General features: G+C 42.8%; 1 long non-coding RNA gene and 1 pseudogene across 1 annotated transcript; one reads left to right on the top strand and one right to left on the bottom strand.

The window, feature by feature from the left end:
- The first annotated feature begins 7,278 nt into the window (after window positions 1-7,278).
- On the top strand, window positions 7,279-12,541 carry LOC147377956 (uncharacterized). Its single transcript, XR_015143192.1, has 3 exons — window positions 7,279-7,483; window positions 8,005-8,092; window positions 12,427-12,541. It is a non-coding gene; the product is annotated as an uncharacterized LOC147377956 (long non-coding RNA).
- Window positions 12,542-17,956: 5,415 nt separating this feature from the next.
- LOC147377955 (mitochondrial import inner membrane translocase subunit Tim17-B pseudogene) lies at window positions 17,957-18,593 on the bottom strand (annotated as a pseudogene).
- Between the last annotated feature and the right edge of the window lie 2,277 nt (window positions 18,594-20,870).

The following is a 20,870-nucleotide window of genomic DNA, read 5'->3' as shown; positions in this document are numbered from 1 at the left end:
ACTGAGCTCTTAACCTGTGGGATCTGACGCTATCTCCAGGTAGTCACTATCAGAACGAGTTAAATTGTAGAACACAGAGGTAGTATCTGAGCACTGCTTGGTGCAGGGGAAAAATCCGCACATTTGGTGACCAGAAGTGTCAGAAGTGTTGTGAATGTGATAGTCTCATGATGCTGCTGCTAAGTCGCTTCAGTCGTGTCTGACTCTGTGTGACCCCATAGATGGCAGCCCACCAGGCTCCCCCGTCCCTGGGATTCTCCAGGCAAGAACACCGGAGTGGGTTGCCATTTCCTTCTCCAATGCATGAAAGTGAAAAGCGAAAGTGAAGTCGCTAAGTCGTGTCCGACTAAGTCGTGTCCGACTCTTCGAGACCCCATGGACTGCAGCCTACCAGACTCCTCCGTCCGTGGGATTTTCCAGGCAAGAGTACTGGAGTGGGGTGCCCTTGCCTTCTCCGGATAGTCTCGTGAGAGTAAAGGAAAAACATAAGGAGAAAAAGACTTGGCTTTTCTACTTAAAGTGAAAGCACTCTGGAAGTAAAAAATATATTCACAAAAATAGATTGAAGTGATGAAGTAATCACAGATAATTTAAGCCAAAAAGATTCTGGCGCACGCATTCTGATTTCAGGCCTGCAGCTTCAGCAGTGATCTTGCCCAAGTCTGCTGTCAGGCTTCCCTTTCCTTACCACCTTTCAGTTTCAGCCAGAGGCTGACATTCTCTTGTCCCAGCTCCTATGCGGCCGACGAGGGCCAGGGAGGGACTGAGATGACAGTCCTCTGACATCCCAACATGTGATTAACGAGGAAGAAGCCTCCAGGAAGGTCACACAGATGTCTGGGGAGTCTCCCCACACCAGAGCTAAAACAGCCCCATCGAATTCCCGAGGCTCCAAAAATGAAACCACTCTTAGTGAGACTGAGATTGCTCAGTCCTTCAAACCCAACCAGTCAAGCCTCTGAGAGTTTTAGCACTCTGTCTCATCCAGCAGGGCTCCATTGCATCTGGATCCATATTTCAAATGGCAGGAGCAAGCAACCACCTTCTTTTGATGTCTACATGGCTTAGAGTGAAACCTACACCAGGCAGAGTTTTATTAGATTTAAATGGACTAGAAAAAAAGTGAGGAGAAAAGGAAGAAGATGATTTATCCTCCTTCTAGTCTAACAAACATTAAAAAAAAAAAAAAATTCTCATAACAACTCATTTTAAAGCCAAAGGTTGAAGTCAAGGACCACATGACTGATTGGAGGAGTGAAAAAGTTTCCTTCTAGAACTAAACTAAACCATTAAATTATAGAAATTAATTATAATAATAAAACAGCCATAACAATACAAACGTTTACTGCCTATACCCTGTACCTGGCACTGTGCTAAGTGTTTTTCAAGTTCACCAAACATGCCTGAAGGAGGGATTTACAATGACCCTTCCCTCTTAGAGAAGAGATAATAAGCCCACAGAAGAGCTATTAATCTTAAGATAAGCATCAACATCATTGGTATTTTTTCTTCTCTAGAAATAAAATATTAATTGTATTAATATTTTAAATTTATAAGCAATAAAGAATATTTTATGTAATGTTTTACTGTAAGCTAATTATGTTTACAGTTCAGTTCAGTTCAGTCGCTCAGTCGTGTCCGACTCTTTTCGACCCCATGAATCGCAGCACACCAGGCCTCCCTGTCCATCACCAACTCCCGGAGTTCACTCAGACTCACGTCCATCAGTAGCCTTGAATAAAAAAGCATGGGTTAAAAACGATCAAATGTTTGCAACCTGAAATTAATATTCAGTGCACTGGGAGAATGTAAAGTTTAAGCAGAAATGAGAGTGAAAGCAATAATTTGAGCAATTCTAGCCTCTGTGTGGCAGAAGAGGTGATCGTTTAGAAGGACACACAGGAGCCAAGAAAGGTCAGTGCTGGCTTCTGTGTCCTATTCTCAAAGCCGCTCTTCCATTAAACAGATCTAATCCTTCATGCTATAGAGAGCTGCATGGAAGGCAGTTTGGAGGTATACTTAATTATAAAGAAGGAAGGGAAGAAGGCAAATCAGAAGAGTAGAATAAGAGGAGGTGAAGAAAGGAGAAAAAAGATTAAAACATAAATGCGGACTCTGAGTTAAATCCAATGTAGGCAAATAAAATCAGCATAACCACAGAAAGATTTTCAAGTTTGCAGATGTAAAGCCTCATGAAATCTGCATATTAAAAAATGCAAAGCAGGGAATTCCCTGGTGGCCTGGTGGTGGTTAGGATTCCAGGATGCCATGGCCCAGGTTCAATCCCTGGTTGGGGAACTGAAATGCCACAAGCCACGTGGCAAAAAAAAAAAAATGTTATTTTTATATTGAAATTCTTGGTATCAGAACTTGGCCTGTAGTTCAGAAAATAGCAGTGTTTAGGGCCACAGGAGGGAGTAGAATAACATGGTAACAATATTATTTTTGATATTTGTACTATATATGTAAACCATGTAGAAGTTTTCCAATTTTGGGTTTTCATAATAAGAGCTATTATTTACTGAGTGCCTTGTGTACCCAACTCTGTGCTAAACACTATTTGTAATACTCTGTTTGATTTGATATCCCAACAGGTCTACCAGATAACTATAATTACCCTCATTTGTACATGAGAAAACTGAAAATGAAAGAAGATAAGTTGCTCAAAAAGGAGCAGAAAAAGGCACTGCATTTGAGACAAAAGAGTCTGAAATGCAGTACTTGGGTGTAGTCTCAAAAAATGACAGAATGATCTTGGTTTGTTTCCAAAGTAAACCATTCAATATCACAGTAATCCAAGTCTATGCCCCAACCACTAATACCAAAGAAGCTGAAGTTGAATGGTTCTGTGAAGACCTACAAGACCTTCTAGAGCTAATGCCAAAAAAAGATGTCCTTTTGTCTTTTTCATCATAGGGGACTAGAATGCAAAAGTAGGAAGTCAAGAGATACCTGGAGTAACAGGCAAATTTGGCCTTGGAGCACAAAATGAAGCAAGGCAAAAAACGCACTGGTCATAGCAAACACCTTCTTCCAACAACACAAAACTCTACACATGGACATCACCAGATGGTCAATACTGAAATCAGATTGATTATGTTCTTTGCAGCTGAAGATGGAGAAACTCTATATAGTCAGCAAAAACAAGACTGAGAGCTGACTGTGTCTCAGATCATGAACTCCTTATTGCCAGATTCATACTTAAATTGAAGAAAGTAGGGGGAAACCTCTAGGTCATTCAGGTATGACCTAAATCAAATCACAGTTATTCAGTGGAAGTGACAAATAGATTCAAGGCATTAGATCTGATAGACAGTGTGCCTGAGGAACTATGGACAGAGGTTCATAATATTGTATAGGAGGCAGTGATCAAAATTATCCCCAAGAAAAAGAAATACGAAAAGGCAAAATGGTTGTCTGAAGAGGCCTTACAAATAGCTGAGAAAAGAAGAGAAGTGAAAGGAAAAGGAGAAAAGGAAAGATATATTCATCTGAATGCAGAGTTCCAAAGAATAGCAAGGAGAGATAAGAAAGCCTGTTTAAGTGAACAATGCAAATAAATAGAGGAAAAGAAAAGAATGGGAAAGACTAGAGATCTCTTCAAGAAAATTAGAGATACCAAGGGAACATTTCATGCAAAGATGGGCACAACAAAGGACAGAAATGGTATGGACCTAACAGAAGCAGAAGAAATTAAGAAGAAGTGGCAAGAATACACAGAAGAACCACATAAAAAACATCTTCACGACTCAGATAACCACGATGGTGTGATCACTCACCTAGAGCCAGACGTCTTGGAGTGTGAAGTGAAGTGGGCTTTTTGAAAGCATCACTATGAACAAAGCTAGTGGAGGTGATGGAATGCCAGCTAAGTGATTTCAAATCCTAAAAGATGATGGTGTGAAAGTGCTGCACTCAATATGCCAGCAAATTTGGAAAACTCAGCAGTGGCCACAGGACTAGAAAAGGTCGGTTTTCATTCCAAACCCAAAGAAAGGCAATGCCAAAGAATGTTCAGACTACCACACAATTGCACTCATCTCACACACTAGTGAAGTAATACTCAAAATTCTCCAAGCCAGGCTTCAACAGTATGTGAACCAAGAACTTCCAGATGTTCAAGCTGGATTTAGAAAACACAGAGGAACCAGAGATCAAATTGTCAACATCCGTTGGATCATAGAAAAAGCAAGAGAATTTCAGAAAAACATCTATTTCTGCTTTATTGATTATGCCAAAGCCTTTGACTCTGTAGATCACAATAAACTGTGGAAAATTCTTCAAGTGATGGGAATACCAGACCACCTTACCTGCCTCCTAAGAAATCTGTATGCAGGTCAAGAAGCAACAGCTAGAACTGGACATGGAACAACAGACTGGTTCAAAATTGAAAAAGGAGTACGTCAAGGCTGTGTATTGTCACCCTGCTTATTTAACTTATATGCAGAGTGGTGATGGTTTAGTCGCTAAGTTGTGTCTGACTCTTGCAACCCCATGAACTGTAGCCCACCAGGCTCCTCTGTCCATGGGATTTCCCAGGCAGGAATACTGGAATGGTTTGCCATTTCTTTCTCCAGGGGTATATGCAGAGTAAATCATGCAAAATGCTGGGCTGGATGAAGCACAAGCTGGAATCAAGATTGCCAGGAGAAATATCAATAGTCTCAGATATGCAGATAACACCAGCTTCCCTGGTGGCTCAGAGGTTAAAGCGTCTGCCTGGAATGTGGGAGACTCGGGTTTGATCCCTGGGTTGGGAAGATCTTCTGGAGAAAGAAATGGCAACCCACTCCAGTACTCTTGCCTGGAGAATCCCATGGAGGGAGGAGCCTGGTAGGCTACAGTCCATGGGGTCGCAAAGAGTCAGACATGACTGAGCGACTTCACTTCACTATGGCAGAAAGCAAAGAGGAAATAAAGAGCTTCTTGAAGAGTGCAAAAGAGGAGTGAAAAAGCTGACTTAAAACTCAAGATTCAAAAAACTAAGATCATGGTATCCAGTCTTATCACTTCATGGCAAATAGATGGGGAAACAATGGAAACAGTGACAGACTTTATTTTCTTGGGCTCCAAAATCACTGCAGATGATGACAGCAGCCATGAAATTAAAAGACACTTGCTCCTTGGAAGAAAAGCTATGACAAACCTAGACAGTGTATTAAAAAGCAGAGACATTTCTTTGCTGACAAAGGTCCATCTAGTCAAAACTATGGGTTTTTTCCAGTAGTCATGTATGGATGTGAGAGCTGGAGCATAAAGAAGGCTGAGCACCAAATAATTGATGCTTTTGAACTGTGGTGTTGGAGAAGACTCTTGAGACCCCTTGGGCCACAAAGAGATCAAACCAGTCAGTCCCAAAGGAAATCAATCCTGAATATTCATTGAAAGGACTGATGCTGAAGCTGACACTCCAATACTTTGGCCACCTGATGTGAAGAGCTGATTCATTGGAAAAGACCCTGATGCTGGGAAAGATTGAAGGTAGGAGAAAAGGACGACAGAGGATGAAATGGTTGGACAGCATCACTGCCTCAGTGGATATGAGTTTGAGAAAGTTCGGGAGATGGTGAAGGACAGGGAAGCCTAGGGTGCTGCAGTCCATGGTGTCACAAAGAGTTAGACACAACTAAGTAGCTAAAGAACAAGCTGCTCAAAGATACACAGGAAGAGGCAGAGCTGCTCATCAGTGCCAGTTCCATGTAACTAGCACTACTCTCAAAACTGCTCCATCATAAGCAGTAGCATCACTGCCAACAGCCACACTTTGGAGCAATTTACATAGAGTATCAGTTTTGATCCCCACTTCCATTACTGTTACTCCCAATTTACAGGAGGAGAAACTGGGGCTCAAAGAGGTTAAATAATACCCAAGGCTACCTAGCTAGTGGGCTTCCCTTGTAGCTTAGCTGGTAAAGAATCTACCTGCAATGCAGGAGACCCTGGTTCAATTTCTGGGTCAGGAAGATCCCCTGGAGAAGGGACAGTCTACCCACTCCAGTATTCTTAGGCTTCCCTGATGGCTCAGATGGTAAAGAATCAACCTACAATGCAGTAGACCTAGGTTCAATCCCTGGATTGGGAAAGTCCCCTGGAGGAGAGCATGGCAATCCACTCCAGTATTCTTGCCTAGAGAATCTGCATGGGCATAGGAGCCTGACAGGCTACAGTCCATGGGGTCACAAAGAGTCAGTCATGACTGAGCGACTAAGCACAGCACACACCTAGCTAGTAAGGTGGTGAAATTGAAATAGAAATGCAAACAAGTTAACTGCATATATTAAACTAGAGCATGCTTCAGTGTTCTATGCATTTCAGAAATATGACTAACAAATGAAAACACTTCTCTACAAATAATACAGAACTACTTTTACAATAAATGTTAGTAAATGGCTTGCTCTGCACTCTGAATGTGAGAATTAGCATGAAAATCAGGTCAAATTCAGTTATAGGTCATTTAATGCAGAGACCTGTTGATTGTGTATTATTTTTGTTTTCTCATTTTGATGGAAATATGCTGTAATGAGTTAACTGTAATAAATCACATTAATAGTTTATTGGAGTTAGAAACAAAAGAATTGATGCTTAGTCTTACTATCTTTCTAAAGCAACAGTGAATTAAATTAAGAAAAATATTCTAAACAGTAAAGGATGTGACTGGAAACTGTTTTCTTCTACAGGATTTCAGGTATATGCATATTTGTAGATGCATACCAGGGCTATTGGGCTTCCCTGGTGGCTCAGAGGAAGCGTCTGCCTGCAATGCAGGAGACCTAAGTTCGATCCCTGGGTCGGGAAGATCCCTGGAGAAGAAAATGGCAACCCACTCCAGTATTCTTGCCTGGAGAATCCCATGGACGGAGGAGCCTGGTGGGCTACAGTCCACAGGGTCACAATGAGTTGGACACGACTGAGCGACTTCGCTTCACTTCACTTCACTAGGGCTATGTCTGGCAACAAGCAGACAAAGATGAACTTTGAAGAGTTCAGCTAATCTCTCCTCTTCCACTCTCTTCCTACACTTTAACTTTTATAGTAAACTGATTAAGTTATAGGTATTTATCTAACAACCGAGAAGTACACTAGAAAAACACATTTTATAAAACATGCATTAGTCAGGACAACATAGACTATGCTAGATTAAAGTATGAGCCAGTGACTCTGGAAAGTTTAATCTCTTGCTCACACAGGGTGCTATGCCAATTAGGCAACTCCCCAGGGCATCTATCCTTTATCTGGGGACTCAGTAATCTAAGCTGCTTCCACTGAATGGCTTTGCTATCTCAGGACATGGCCTTCAAGATCACAGCAGGAGAGAGGGAGAGGGAAGCTGAAGGATCATATACAGGTCTTAAATGCTTTGTTTGAGAACTACTACGTGTCATTCTACTTACAATTCAGTGGCCATTCTGCTTACATTCTACTTACAATTCAGTGGCCATTCTGCTTACAGGCTCATGACTAAGAGGGCTTGGAAAAGTAGCAAGTAAGTGCAAACGTGATAGATAATATATCAGTGTCTCTGATATAGGGCACTGTATTCATGTTTTCTTAATACTACTACTGCCACTATTATTAATACTAACACTACAACTAATAATAAAACCATATATTTATCACAACTAAAGTTTATTTTTGTTATTTATCATTATCAAGGAACAAACTTTTCATTTTTATTAGTCAGTTCCACTGAGGTTATTTTGCTTCATTTAACCTGACATAAATCTTTCTACTCTTTGGGATTTCTTTTTGTTCTTTTTGTATTTTCTTGAGCTGGGTATTTTATACTCAATCTGATTTATTTTCTAATAAACACTTGTTATAAATTTCCCTCCAAATGACACTTGTCTACTTTTTATAATTCTGATAGTACTACTTTCATTGTGGTTTCATTCTGAATATTATACAATTTTATTCTGACTATCTCTTCATCCAGAAAACTAACTATTTAGGAAAATGTCTTGCTAATTTCCAAATGTATAGATTTTCTCTCCTTATTGCTTATAGGATCTTAGTTCCCTGACTAGGGACTGAACCTGGGCCACTGCAGTGAAAGTGTCATGTCCTAACCACTAGACTGCCAAGGAATTCCCAGGTAGCTCTCTTTTATTGTTGTTATTGTTAACTTATAATTGTATTACATTGTAATCAACCAGCATGGTTCCACCTATTTGGTAGCAAATGCTTAACTTGTTGAAATTTTTTTGGCTTGTTTTGTTTTTGTGTTACTATGTTTATCTCATTCTCTAAAATAAGGTAAAGAATTACCTAGAGGGTTTTTACAAGATAACATATAGCCAAACGTTTCTCCAGACTGTTGTTGTTCAGTTGCTAACTCATGTCCAGCTCTTTGCAATCAAATGTACTGCAGCATGCCAGGCTTCCTTGGGGAGAAGGCAATGGCACCCCACTCCAGTACTCTTGCCTGGAGAATCCCATGGACGGAGGAGCTGGTGGGCTGCAGTCCATGGGGTCGCTAAGAGTTGGACACAACTGAGCGAGTTCACTTTCACTTTTCACTTTCATGTGTTGGAGAAGGAAATGGCAAACCACTCCAGTATTCTTGCCTGGAGAATCCCAGGGACGGGGGAGCCTGGTGGGATGCCATCTATGGGGTCTCACAGAGTCGGACACGACTGAAGCGACTTAGCAGCAGTAGCAGCAGCTGGCTTCCTTGTCATTCACTATCTCCCAGAGTCAAGTTTACACAAACACATGTCCATTGAGTCGGTGATGCTATCAAACCATATCATCCTCTGCCACCTTCTTTCTCCTTTTGCCTTCAATCTTTCCCAGCATCAGGGTCTTTTCCAATGAATCAGCTCTTCACATCAGGTGGTCAAAGTATTGAAGCTTCAGTTTCAGCATCAGTCCTTCCAATGAATATTCAGGACTGATTTCATTAAGGATTGACTGGGTTGATCTCTCTGCAGTCCAAGGGACTCTCAAGAGTCTTCTCCAGCACCACAATTCTAAGGCATCAATTCTTAGGCGCTCAGCCTTCTCTATGGTCCAAATCTCACATCCATACATGACTTCTGGAAAAAACATAGCTTTGACTACTTGGACCTTTGTTGGCAAAGTGATGTCTTTGCTCTTAATACGCTATCTAGGTTTACCATAGCTTTCCTTCCAAGGAGCAGGCAACTTTTAATTTAATGTAATGGCTACAGTCACCATCTGCAGTGATTTTGGAGCCCAAGAAAATAAAATCTGTCACTGCTTCCATTTTTTCTTCTTCTATTTGCCATGAAATGATGGGACCAGATGCCATGATCTTAGTTTTTTGAATGCTAGGTTTTAAGCCAGTTTGTTCACTCTCCTCCTTCACCCTCTTCAAGAGGCTCTTTAATTCCTCTTCACTTTCTCCAGACTATACGTCATGATTTCCAGGGGCAGTTATAGGCATTGTATTTTTACTGCCCATTCATACCCACCACAGCAATGATTCTCACATATACCACTGGTGAAAACCTCTATTCCAACTATTCTGTAGTTTTGGAATTTGATGAATTGAGATTGGGGTTGAGAAGATCCCCTGGAGAAGGCCGTGGCAACCCACTCCAGTATTTTCGCCTGGAGAATCTCATGAACGGAGGAGCCTCGCAGGCTATGGTCCACAGGATCGCACAGAGTCGGACATGACTGAAGTGACCTAGCACGAACACATGCTACTATGAGCATCACATGATAGCTAAAGATCTGTATAACAGAAATAAAACCCTAGTTCATCTTCTAAAATGTCGATGGCTTGTGAGAAGGTGTGACATTCGCATTACTTTTGCATCTTGTCTCTATGCACAATCTTGAGCATTCAGTAAAAGCTTCATAAAATGTCTTAAATGTAATTTATGAGCATGTGCCTTAGTTTCATGTTGCTACTGGAGCAAATCACCACAGACTCAGTGACCTAAAACAACACAAATTTCATATCTTAGAGTCCTAGTAGTCAGAAGTTCAAAATGGATCTCACTGTGCTAACCAAGGTGTTGGCAAGGCTGCATCCATTTCCGGAGGCTTTAGGAGAGACCGTATTCTCTTGCCTTTTCCCGCTTCTAGAGGCTGCCACATTCCTTAGCTTGTGGCTCCCTTCCATTTGCAAAGCCATCAAGGGCAGGTCTTTCTCACAAAGCCAGTTCTCTTTTTTCTAACGTTTTTGCCTCTGCCTTGCCCACTTAAGGATTCCTGTGATTACATTTGGCCCACCAGCTAATCCAGGATAATCTCCTTATTTTAAAGTCAGCTGGTTAGCAACTTTAATTCTATCTACAAACTAATTCCCCTTTCCATGTAACATGATATATTCATAGGTTCTGTGGATTAAGACATGAGCATCTTTCAGAGGGCATTATTCTGTCTACCACAGTACATAAGACCAAAAAGGAAAAAGAAAAAGAAAAAAAAAAAGAATAGAGGAGGAAATGACACTGAATTTTTTAAATGGAGTAGTAACATTTACAACAGTAATAAAATTACAAATATATAAGAATTAGTGCATTAGACTATAAGCATCTGGAACAAAGCAAAAAAAAAAAAAAAAAAAGCTTCATTCAATACTATTAGTTTATTCCAAAAGCACACACACACACACATACACAGAGTAATAGCTTGGTTAGCTGATGCTACAGCTGGGATATTACTGTTTATTAATTAGACAAATGAAATAAAAAATGAACAACATGTCTGCTAGTTATTACACTTTTGTAGAAAAAGTTCCTAAATGCCTTTCTTCCTGGAAAAGGATTTTTTTCTTACTGCTTCCATTCCAGCTCACCTCTAACATTTCCGGAAAAGTTCTAGGAGGATGGATAAAAGCCTTAACATTTGCCTCCCAGCTTAATTCATCACAGTGCCAGGATGGATGGTGACTGTGCAAGCGTACTCTGGAGACAGAGCACCGCTGGCCTGAATCAGAAGCAAAGGCTGGTCAACATCGCCCCCTTGTGCAGAGAGGCAGAGACATCACTCCCTCTGGCTACCCAATCGGTATACTGCAGGAAATTTCTTGGCTGAAACTCCACGGAAAATGGCTGTTTGGAGAATGAAATTCCCCAGAGCTTTTAGAATCAACTCTTTTCATCGTTTTAAGCCTATTTATTGGGAAATCTCTCTAAAATATATTACACATAAGAAATAATCATACTGAGTCAATACTGCGTGAAAGAATGTAACGGCATAAAATAAATTATTCATTGCCTTGCCTTGTAAAGAGCACTCTGAATGCAATTTTAACTATCCTTTTTGGCTGTGAACCTCAGTCCATTTACTGTTCCATAGAGTAGATAAAACACCAATATTCTTTTGCATGTTTATGACTTTTTTTAAGGTTTTTTTCATCATTGCTGTTTGGGTTTTTTGCCTCCTCTGTTGCTTATCAGTGGTCACTTTATTTTGAGTTTGTCAGTGTGGCTTCCTTAGCAGCTTTCTTTCCTTTTTTATTTGCTGTGGAAATAGTAATTAGGATACCAAGCTGGTTAGAATTATAAGTAAAAGGAGGTTAAATAGGCTCTCAATAAAACCCTCTCTTACAAGTAAAATGTGTGAAATTTAAGACAAAACTAGAGAGACAGTGCACACAGCCCTGCCTGTTGCATTGCATTTCAGGGCTGTTTGACATCTATTTGACTTCTTAGCAGCTATTTTTCCCTCTTCCCTATTTTTTTTTTTTTCTGAATAGGTTAGTGTGCTTTGGCAAGATGGAATATTGTTATATTTTTCAATGTGTCAAAACTATTAAATGGAATTTCCTGGGAATGAAAAAAAGAAAAGCCATATCCCTTTGAATGCTTATGGCAAATTGATACAAAACCAGGGATGCAACTTAAACATGAATTAATAGGAGAAAACGCAAAAGGTGGCTCATCTGTATAGCAAAATACTATGAGATACGAGTTGTGTATACCACATGTACGCACATCGACTGGAAAATATGTTCACTGTCCTGTGGTTTAGTTGCTACACTGATAGAAAAATGTGCCTCTCTTTGGTTCCCCAGGGGACAGTGCTGAGATCTATTTCAGAAGGCCCCTTGGGAGGTGGCAGCGGGCTCTAGCACTAGTCACCCGCAGGCTTGTCCCACTCAGTGATGCATCCTGATATTAGTTGCCCCTCATTCCCGGGTTCACTCCTCCAGTCCTTACTCTGCTTCCTTCGATCATCACCGCAAGTCATTGCACACAGCCTTTGTCTTGGGCTTTGGTTTTGAGAGAAGCCAGGTTAAAAAAAAAAAAAAAGACATTGTCAAAGGAGAATATGATGAGCCACTGCACCCACTTACAACCGTGAGGGAAAGACTAAGAGAATGCAAGAAACTGACCCAGAACCATGGCACCAATCTGCTACAGAACCATCTACCTCTAGACATCTTGTTGCATGAAAAGAAGAATCCCCTATTAAGTTGTTGACAATTGGGTTTTGTGTTGTTTGCAGCCAAAGTACTTCTTGGGAGTATCTCACTTAGAGCTGAAGGCAGAAGGATCAGCCCTCATGTGCGAAGCCTGGAGGAGTTCCGGTTTGTGGAGAATGCTGGCAGAGACAAAGACAGAGGGAATGAGTCCTGTGGTTTACATTCTTCTACCAGTAAATTCTTCTTTTTGCCTAAGATAGTTGATGTAGTTTCTATCACTTGCAAACAAAAGTCCTGCGTCATTTAAGTCTGAGTTTATTCTTGTTCTACAAAAAAAAAAGTGGGTATGTGTGTGTGAGCGTATGTTCACTGAAGCATGGGAAAACACAAATGGATGTACTGAATGGCTACCAGCAGTTGTTTCTGAGAACTGGAATAGAGGGGAGTAAGAAGACATGGGCTTCCCAGGTGGCGCTAGTGGTAAAGAACCCGCCTGCCAATGCAGGAGACAAAGGAGATGAATTTCGATCCCTGGGTTGGAAAAATCCCCTGAAGGAGGGCATGGCAATCCACTCTAGTACTCTTTCCTGGAGAATCCAATGGACAATGGAGCCTGGAGGGCTACAGTCCACAGGGTTACAAAGAGTCAGACAAGACTAAAGCAACTCAGTGTGCAAGAAAGTCATATGTATAATTTTCACTTTATGAACTTTTAATGTTTAAACTTGTTATAACCAACTTTATCATTTTTGTACTTTTAAAAGACTAATAACTGCAGAAATTCTGGGATAATGTATGTGTTGTTTGAGGCTGTTTAGTTTGAGATGTGTGGCAACTGAAAACTAATACACGAGTCATCATAAACCTGAGAATCACAGCTTACAAACCACCCAACAAACCTCAGGCAGACAACCACAAATCCCAAGGCCCAAATAAAAGCAGAAATAAGTGCTGAGTAAGGAACTGATGCCGGGAACTTGTATCCAATTGGCCTGTGACTATGGCCCCCTACTCTACCAAACATATAATTTCCATTACTTCTCCTAAAACCCGACCCAATAAGCCCACGATCTAAGTTAAAAACAAACATAAAAGTGTGCCTGCCATGCAAATGCAGCTTCAAAGCAAGCTCACCCATTTACCCCTTCGCTGCCTAGACACGACAACCTAGAGCAGCCACGGCTTCCAGAGTCAATGTCAACAGCCTGAATGAAGCACTAAAGAAAATGGGAGGTGTGCTGGGCTAACCTGAGCACAGGGGCTGACAGGATGCAGCCAGGACCAGAGGGGATGGGGTCGTGGGAAAGGAATACACTGGCTCAGCCACACAAGCCAGCTGGTAGATGGACCAACGCAGAAACTAACAGGGACACGACACTCTCAGGGTCGAGATGGTGCCGGCAACTGGAGCACTGACAGGGGAAAGAAAATTAGGACCAGCAGGACTGAAGCCAGCAGGACCCGGAGCAGTGGCAGGAGGACACCAGGAACAGAACTCAGGGGAGGACCAGAGAGATCCAGTGTGAGGCTGCAGGGCTGGGAGGCAGCAGCTGATGAGGGCTGAGACCCCGAACTCCAGGTGGGGATACTGAGGCAGAAATCCAGGGATATGAGGAGTAAGAGCTATATATGCATACTTACCACATACTAAGTGCTTTAAACTCACAGTGCACTTAATTCTTCCAAATATCTTGTGAAGGGGAACTTTTACCATCTCCATTTTTGAAAAGAAGAAATTAAGGTTGATAGAAGATACTGATTTGCTCAGCCACATGCTAGTATATTGGTCAGCTTGGGCTATTATAATAGAATACCACAGATCGGGTGATGTAAAGAACAGAAATTTGTTTTCTCCGCCTTCTGGAGTTTCAAAGTCCAAGATCAAGGTGCTGGCAAGGTTGGTTTCTAGTGAAGTCTCTTTTCCTGGTTTGCAGATGGTTGCCTTCCTGCTGTGTCCTCACATGGCCTTTAATTCAGTACACATGTAGAGAGAGAGATCTCTGATTTATCCTCCTCTTATGAAGACACCAGTCCTGATGGGTTAGGGCCCCACCCTATGACTTCATTAAACCTTAATTACCTTCTTAGAGGCTCTTATCTCTAAATATAGTCACATTGGGCTTTCGGGCTACAACATAAGAATCTGGAGGAGACGGGATGGGTAGGGGAGTGGGGATGGAGTGGGAAAAAGACACAAATCAGGGGAAAAAACACAAATCAGTGCAAAAGAGCTAGTTAGTAGTAAATACAGACAGTATGACTTCAGAATAGTTCAATAAATTAAGATTATAGTTCAATGAGTTTTGAATAAACGCATATACATTCAAATAACCCACAGTCCTAGCAAGAACTAAACAGTACATCTTAACCTTGAGACTCCCTCTACCAGACTATCTGATGACAGGAGGTGATGCTACTGGTAGATTTCACAGCAGCCCGGAGTCATCTCTGGCACTGAAGACACAAGGTCCATGAGCAGCAAGACTGGATTATGAACTCCCTTCTACACACACCCACATCTGTACGGGGCTCCCTGCCTGGCCAGTCCTCACCCTCTGCTGCTCTGGATTCTAGCAGACTGATCCTCCCGAGCTATTACTACCCCTCCCTCTCTGTGTAAGGCAGTGCCTCTGGCATCTTCTCTGTGGCTCCAGCTCCTACAAAATAGTCCCGCAGTGGTTTCCACCAGATGACCCTCGTGCCTCCTCTACTTTGGTAAGAAGCACTTCCTCCCTGTTGAGTTCCAGTTCAGAAGAATCAGGGGCTTCCTGCTGTTGCTAGTCTCTGAGTTATCCTGCCATCCATTGCTTGGCTTCTCTGCTCTTCCATCTCCTATACCAACAGTTACCTGCATTATATTCCACAGATTCAGACACTCAGCATGGTTTCTCTTCTCCTGGTTATGCTTTTATAACCAGGGCTGCTACAGCCCCTCAGAAACTGGGGCAGTTCTAGGCATTGGATGGCGCCCATGCACAGACGCCGGAAGATGGAGGACTCATCAGCAGAGATTTCTCCAAGAGAATACCAGAGATTGTTTTTGTTCTTGACATGTTGACACCTTGCTGGTCTATCTTGTTAGCAAATTAGCACTTCCCTCCAATCCATTTGTTGCCCGTGGCTCACCGGTTTTTCAGGTGGACCTGTGCAAGCTGTCAAAACTAGCGATGCTTTTATCACATGGTTCTTTAGCTACTGTCATGACATTATGCTACTAATTGGATTTGTCGAACTGCCACATATTTTCCCAAAAAAAAGTGCATGTCTCTACGAAGTGGTTGGGGAGAAAATAGTGACTTTGGAGTGCAAAATCGGATACTCCAACACTGAGAAGCCTTCAACGGCCTGTGGGTATCCCCTTGGATGCTGCCAACCAGCTGGGGTGGGGTCGGGGAGAAGCCTTTGCAGAGGCTTAAAAGAGGCACAATGCCTGGTCAGCTCTAGTTCCAGTTTATGTCAAGCTCTAGCTAACTGTAAAATCCATATTGAGTAGATTCCCAGGACTACCGCAGAAGGAACCCCATCTCTAGTTTGGCTGCAAAACTAAGCCTTGGCTTCCAAGAGAGGGAACACCAGGAGGCAGACTGCACCCACTGGCTCACTGCCCTGTATCTGGGGACTTCTCCAGAGCTGCAATACTTCTGAGTCAAGTCTCCTTTCCTCAGCGCCCACCTCCTAAGTGACAGGCTGTTGGCCGGTCCTGATTGCCGGAGTAGAAGTCCTGCTGTCTGGGACGGGGAAGGAAACCAGACAGCTCCCACTTCTCCTTCACTCGCTACGTGATAGATCACTTCAGCTGGAAGAAGTATCGCAAAAGGACCTGGAAGCTAGTGGGAGAAATGTGACCCCAAAAAAGAAAGAAAGAATCCTTTAGTCACAGAGCTTTTTATTCTAACCACAGAACACGCTCTTGCTTTCTGTGGGAATAATAAAATCCTAGGCCCGCACTATACTAGCTCCTCAAACAAAAAGCAGCTCCCTAGACTGTAACTCCTCAGGGCTTCTGGGTTGGATTTAGTTTTCACTGGGTAAAGGAATACATTAAAAGGAAAGACTGAGTACCCTTAAGAAAATCAAAGGAGTAAATAAGCTTGGTGTTCAAACAAGGAAAACACAGGCTGCAGGCAGCTCTGCCCTGTGGTGGATTCTGCACCTGGTGAACAGACAGCACTGTGTCTGCCCCAGCGCGACTTTCCCCACAGTGGACCGGCGGCTTCAGAGGTCCAGCAGACTGCCAGGGACGGCTCTCCCACCTGGGAAAATAGAGTGAAAAGGAAGGGCTGAAAGAGAGAACTTCATTCCAAAGGAAAAGCACAACAGCTAAAAGTTATTATAAGAGAAGGATCTCAAAGCAGGTGGCAGGAGCTATTTTAAGGGTAAAGAAATATTCTTGGTGGAGAAGTGTTTGGGAAAAAAACACAAATAGTGCATGAATATCATATTAGAGGAAGAAAATGTTCTCTCCAAACTAAAGAGCGGGTATGGAGTCAGTTGTTTTCACATCACATAAGCCCAGTGCATGCCACCTCAGCCTTTCCTCATCTCACCTGGCTCCTGTCTTTGGCAACCCTTTCCTCCAAAGGCAGCCAGATTCAGAATTCTCTGAGAAGAGTGTTCCTCTAAATTATTCATAGGACAGTTCTACCAACTTCCTATCCTCCCCTTCCCAGAAGTATCTGCTCTGTAATAATCCAGTGAAAATGACCAATGCTTGGAACAAATAATGAATCACTCCTTGTAAAATTTCAGGAACTTGTAGATATTTCATACAGGGAGGAATGTCTCTTCAATTCAGTTCAGTTCAGTCGCTCAGTCATGTTCGACTCTTTGTGACCACATGAATCGCAGCACGCCAGGACTCCCTGTCCATCACCAACTCCCGGAGTTCACTCAGACTCACATCCATCGAGTCGGTGATGCCATCCAGCCATCTCTTCCTCTGTTGTCCCCTTCTCCTCCTGCCCTCAATCCCTCCCAGCATCAGAATCTTTTCCAATGAGTCAACTCTTCGCATGAGGTGGCCAAAGTATTGGAGTTTCAGCCTCAGCATCAGTCCTTCCAATGAACACCCAGGACTTTAGGATGGACTGGTTGGATCTCCTTGCAGTCCAAGGGACTCAAAAGAGTCTTCTCCAGCACCTACCCACATCCTAAATGGTACCACATATAAATATGCTATAAACTTGACCTTTTTTAGGGTATGAGGTCTTGTTTTATGGGAGTGAGAACGTTATTTTTTAAATACTGATTTTCAAAAGTTGAGATCACTACTTTCAATTAAAATCTAAAGCAGACCAGAAAAATATTTATGATGTTATTTCCAACTTGTCTTCTCTTCCTCGTACGTGAACTTTGTTTTTAGTAAAGATACGGGAAAGTGTCTTAAATAAGCAAAAAAAAAAAAAAAACTTTCTAAAATCCTATTTAATCTTGTATTTTTTTTTTTTTTTTCAAAACTGGCTTTAAATACTCATCAGAGTGCTATGCGAAGCAACTGGGGTGAGAGCATGTTACACATATGAGCGGGGGCTGGAGTGCCCTGAGAAAAGAGGGACCCATCCATCAGAGCAGCTGGGGTGCCCCACACCCACCCTGGGATAAGGGAACAGATAGACGCCCTCTCTGGAGGGTCCCATGGGCCAACTGGGAGCCAGCCCTCCCTTCGAGGTAGATCATCTGGGAGGGGACCGAGAAGGAGCTCTCACAGTGGCAGTGATAGGCGGTCACTTCCTCAGTGGTACTGCTGATAGCTGGGGTAGCTTGGGCCCGGGGTACCCTCCTTAGGGGGCAGCTGGCCAGGGTCCTCCAAGAATGGGGGTGCATTGTGGCACTGCTGGGCAGTATAGCAAGTGAGAAGGATGCCAACACCCTCGATGAGGGCCAGCAGGATGGTCCCCCATCATTGCCAAGCCCACCATGGCCAATGGGCCACTGTGGGCAGCCAGCACAGCCCTGGTCTGTGCTCCACTGGTGATGGAGTTCCAGGGATCTTCCTTGCCCCGAAGCCGCATCAGACCACACTTGATGGTGGAAAACCGCGCTCCTCCCCCGCCCGCCATAGTGAAGGCTCCACCGCAATCATCCACAATTCGCCATGGGCAAGGTTCCTGAGCATACTCCTCCATGGCGCCGCACAGTATGGCTAAACCCCAGCCGGTCCACACCCCTCGTTGTATTTCTTTTCTACCAGTGCACTTTTGGAAGTGTTTTATCCATATGACACTCTAGTCCTGGTAGGGATAAAACACGACTGACAAGTCTACATCCATATTTACAACTGGTAGGGATTCCTACCATAATATTGACATTCTCAGTTCTCACTACAGTAGACTATTGCCAGGGACAGACACAATAATCCCCTCAATTGCATGCTTTTTCAATGTGACTCTGCTACTCCTTCCATCAGTGAAAGTGAAAGTGTTAGTCACTCAGTCATGTCCGCCTCTTTGGGACCCCCATGGACTGTAGCCCACCAGGCTCCTCTGTCCATGGAATTCTCCAGGCAAGAATACTTCCATCAGTGAGTGGAGTCCATTTCCTCTCCCCTTGAACCTGGGTTGGCTTTGTGACTTTCTTGACTCACAGAATTTGGCAGGTGTGAGTTCCAGGCACCCTTGTGGAGCCCCAAGCCTCCATGTAAAGAAGCCCAGGCTGTCCTGTTAGATAAGTGTCTCAGAGGAAGGAGCCCCAAGGTGCCCAGCTGATAGCCATACCCAGACATGTGAATGGGACCTTGCTGCATCCTCCAGCCGGAGCCATGACCAGCCCACACACGTAGAGCAAATGCGTATCTTTTCCACTGAGTCCACTCAGATGGCAGGTCTACAGAATCATAAGCAAATTACTGCTTTATGCCACTGTGTTTTGGGGTACTTTGTTACCTAGCAGTAGAGAACCAAACTACTGACTTTACACAAAATGACTAAATTGTGTACAGCTACCCAGATTTGGTACATCCAAAATGAAATACTTAACCTCAGAAAGCATCATCTGTCTAAATACAAAAATGTAAATGATTGAAGTTCAAATTATGCTCCAAATCAGAGACCACTTCCCCCAGACCCCTGCTCGCCTTCTTCTATGGCAGTGGCCCTCAAAGTGTGATGCCGGAACAGCAATATCAACAACACATGAGAACTTGTTAGAAATGCAGATTTTGGGCCTTCTACTGAGAGAGAAACTCTGAGGATGGGGCCCAGAAATCTGTATTTCAACAAGCCTTGTAGGTGAGTCTGATGCATGCTGAAGTGTGACAACCACTGTTCTATAGCAATAACACTTCTGATGCTTAACTGGTATACCTGGCCACCTGGATAAAAACTAGGTTAGGTGGCTAGGTAAAGCCACGGCTAAGTTCCGACAAACAAAAAGTAAGCAGAAATGGGAAAAAGGGTGTTCTCTTCTCTGTCTCTTTCACCTTCATGCTGGCTGGAATTCAGATATGATGGGTGGAGCCCTGGAAGCTGTCTTTGATCATGAGATGATCCTGGGAAAGGAATCCATGCACAGCAAAGCAACAAGACAGAAGGAGCCCAGGCCCCTGATATTATGGAGATGCCACGTTCCCTGACTTCCTGAACATGAGGAATTCCTATCTTCAGTTCTGTTTCTAAAGTTTTCTACCCCTCACAATTAAATCCTAACTAAGATATCATTCTAAGTAGTACCCCTTCCCCTTACCAGCTGAAATATTCTTTAATATAAGAATATTTTATTTTCTTCACTTGTCACAAGATATTCTTTAGGTTGTTTCTATTTTCATTTGCCTATTAACCATCTCCCTATTTGACTGGAAGCTCATGGAAGCAGTTTTATTCATCATTGAATCCCCAGCATCCAACACATTTTACCCTCCAAACGAGGACTTGGAGAATATTTACTGAATCAGATGGACAGATGAAAGGATGGATGTAGTAAAGCCACAGTTTTTCCTGTAATCTTTAAGCACTGATAAAATGATCAAGCCTTAAATAAATCTTTTTACATCCAGTAAAACTATCTCCCTACAACATCTTATCTGTTCCACAATGTAATCTAAACATGAAGCAATAATAGTAACTAACACTTTTATACATCTTGTGTGACAGTCACTCAGTCGTATCTGGCTCTTTCCAACCCCATGGACTGTAGCCTCCGAGGCTCCTCTGTCCATGGAATTCTCCAGGTCAGAATACTGGAGTGGGTAGCCGTTCTCTTCTCCAGGGGATCTTCCCAACCCAGGGATTAAACCCAGGTCTACCACATTGCAGGCAGATTCTTTCCCATCTGAGCCACCAGGGAAGCCCAAGAATACTGGAGTGGGTAGCCTATGCCTTCTCCAGCAGATCTTCTCCAGCAGATCTTCCTGACTCAGGAATCAAACCAGGGTCTCCTGCATTACACCAAAACAAGCTCCAAAAGAGGCACATACTATAATATACCTTACCAGTATTCCTCAAACCTGTCAAAAATCATCAAAAACAGAAAGTTTGAGAAAGTGTCACAGGGAACTTAAGAAGACATGACTAGAAAATGTAACCTAGTATTC

Source organism: Bos grunniens, chromosome 2 (genome assembly GCF_055505025.1).
Source record: "Bos grunniens cultivar Pamir isolate PY7600 chromosome 2, Bosgru_T2T1.0, whole genome shotgun sequence".
NCBI classification, from domain to species: Eukaryota; Metazoa; Chordata; class Mammalia; order Artiodactyla; family Bovidae; genus Bos; species Bos grunniens.
Note: the sequence above shows the minus strand (reverse complement) of the source record. Positions and strands in the feature narration are given on the sequence as shown.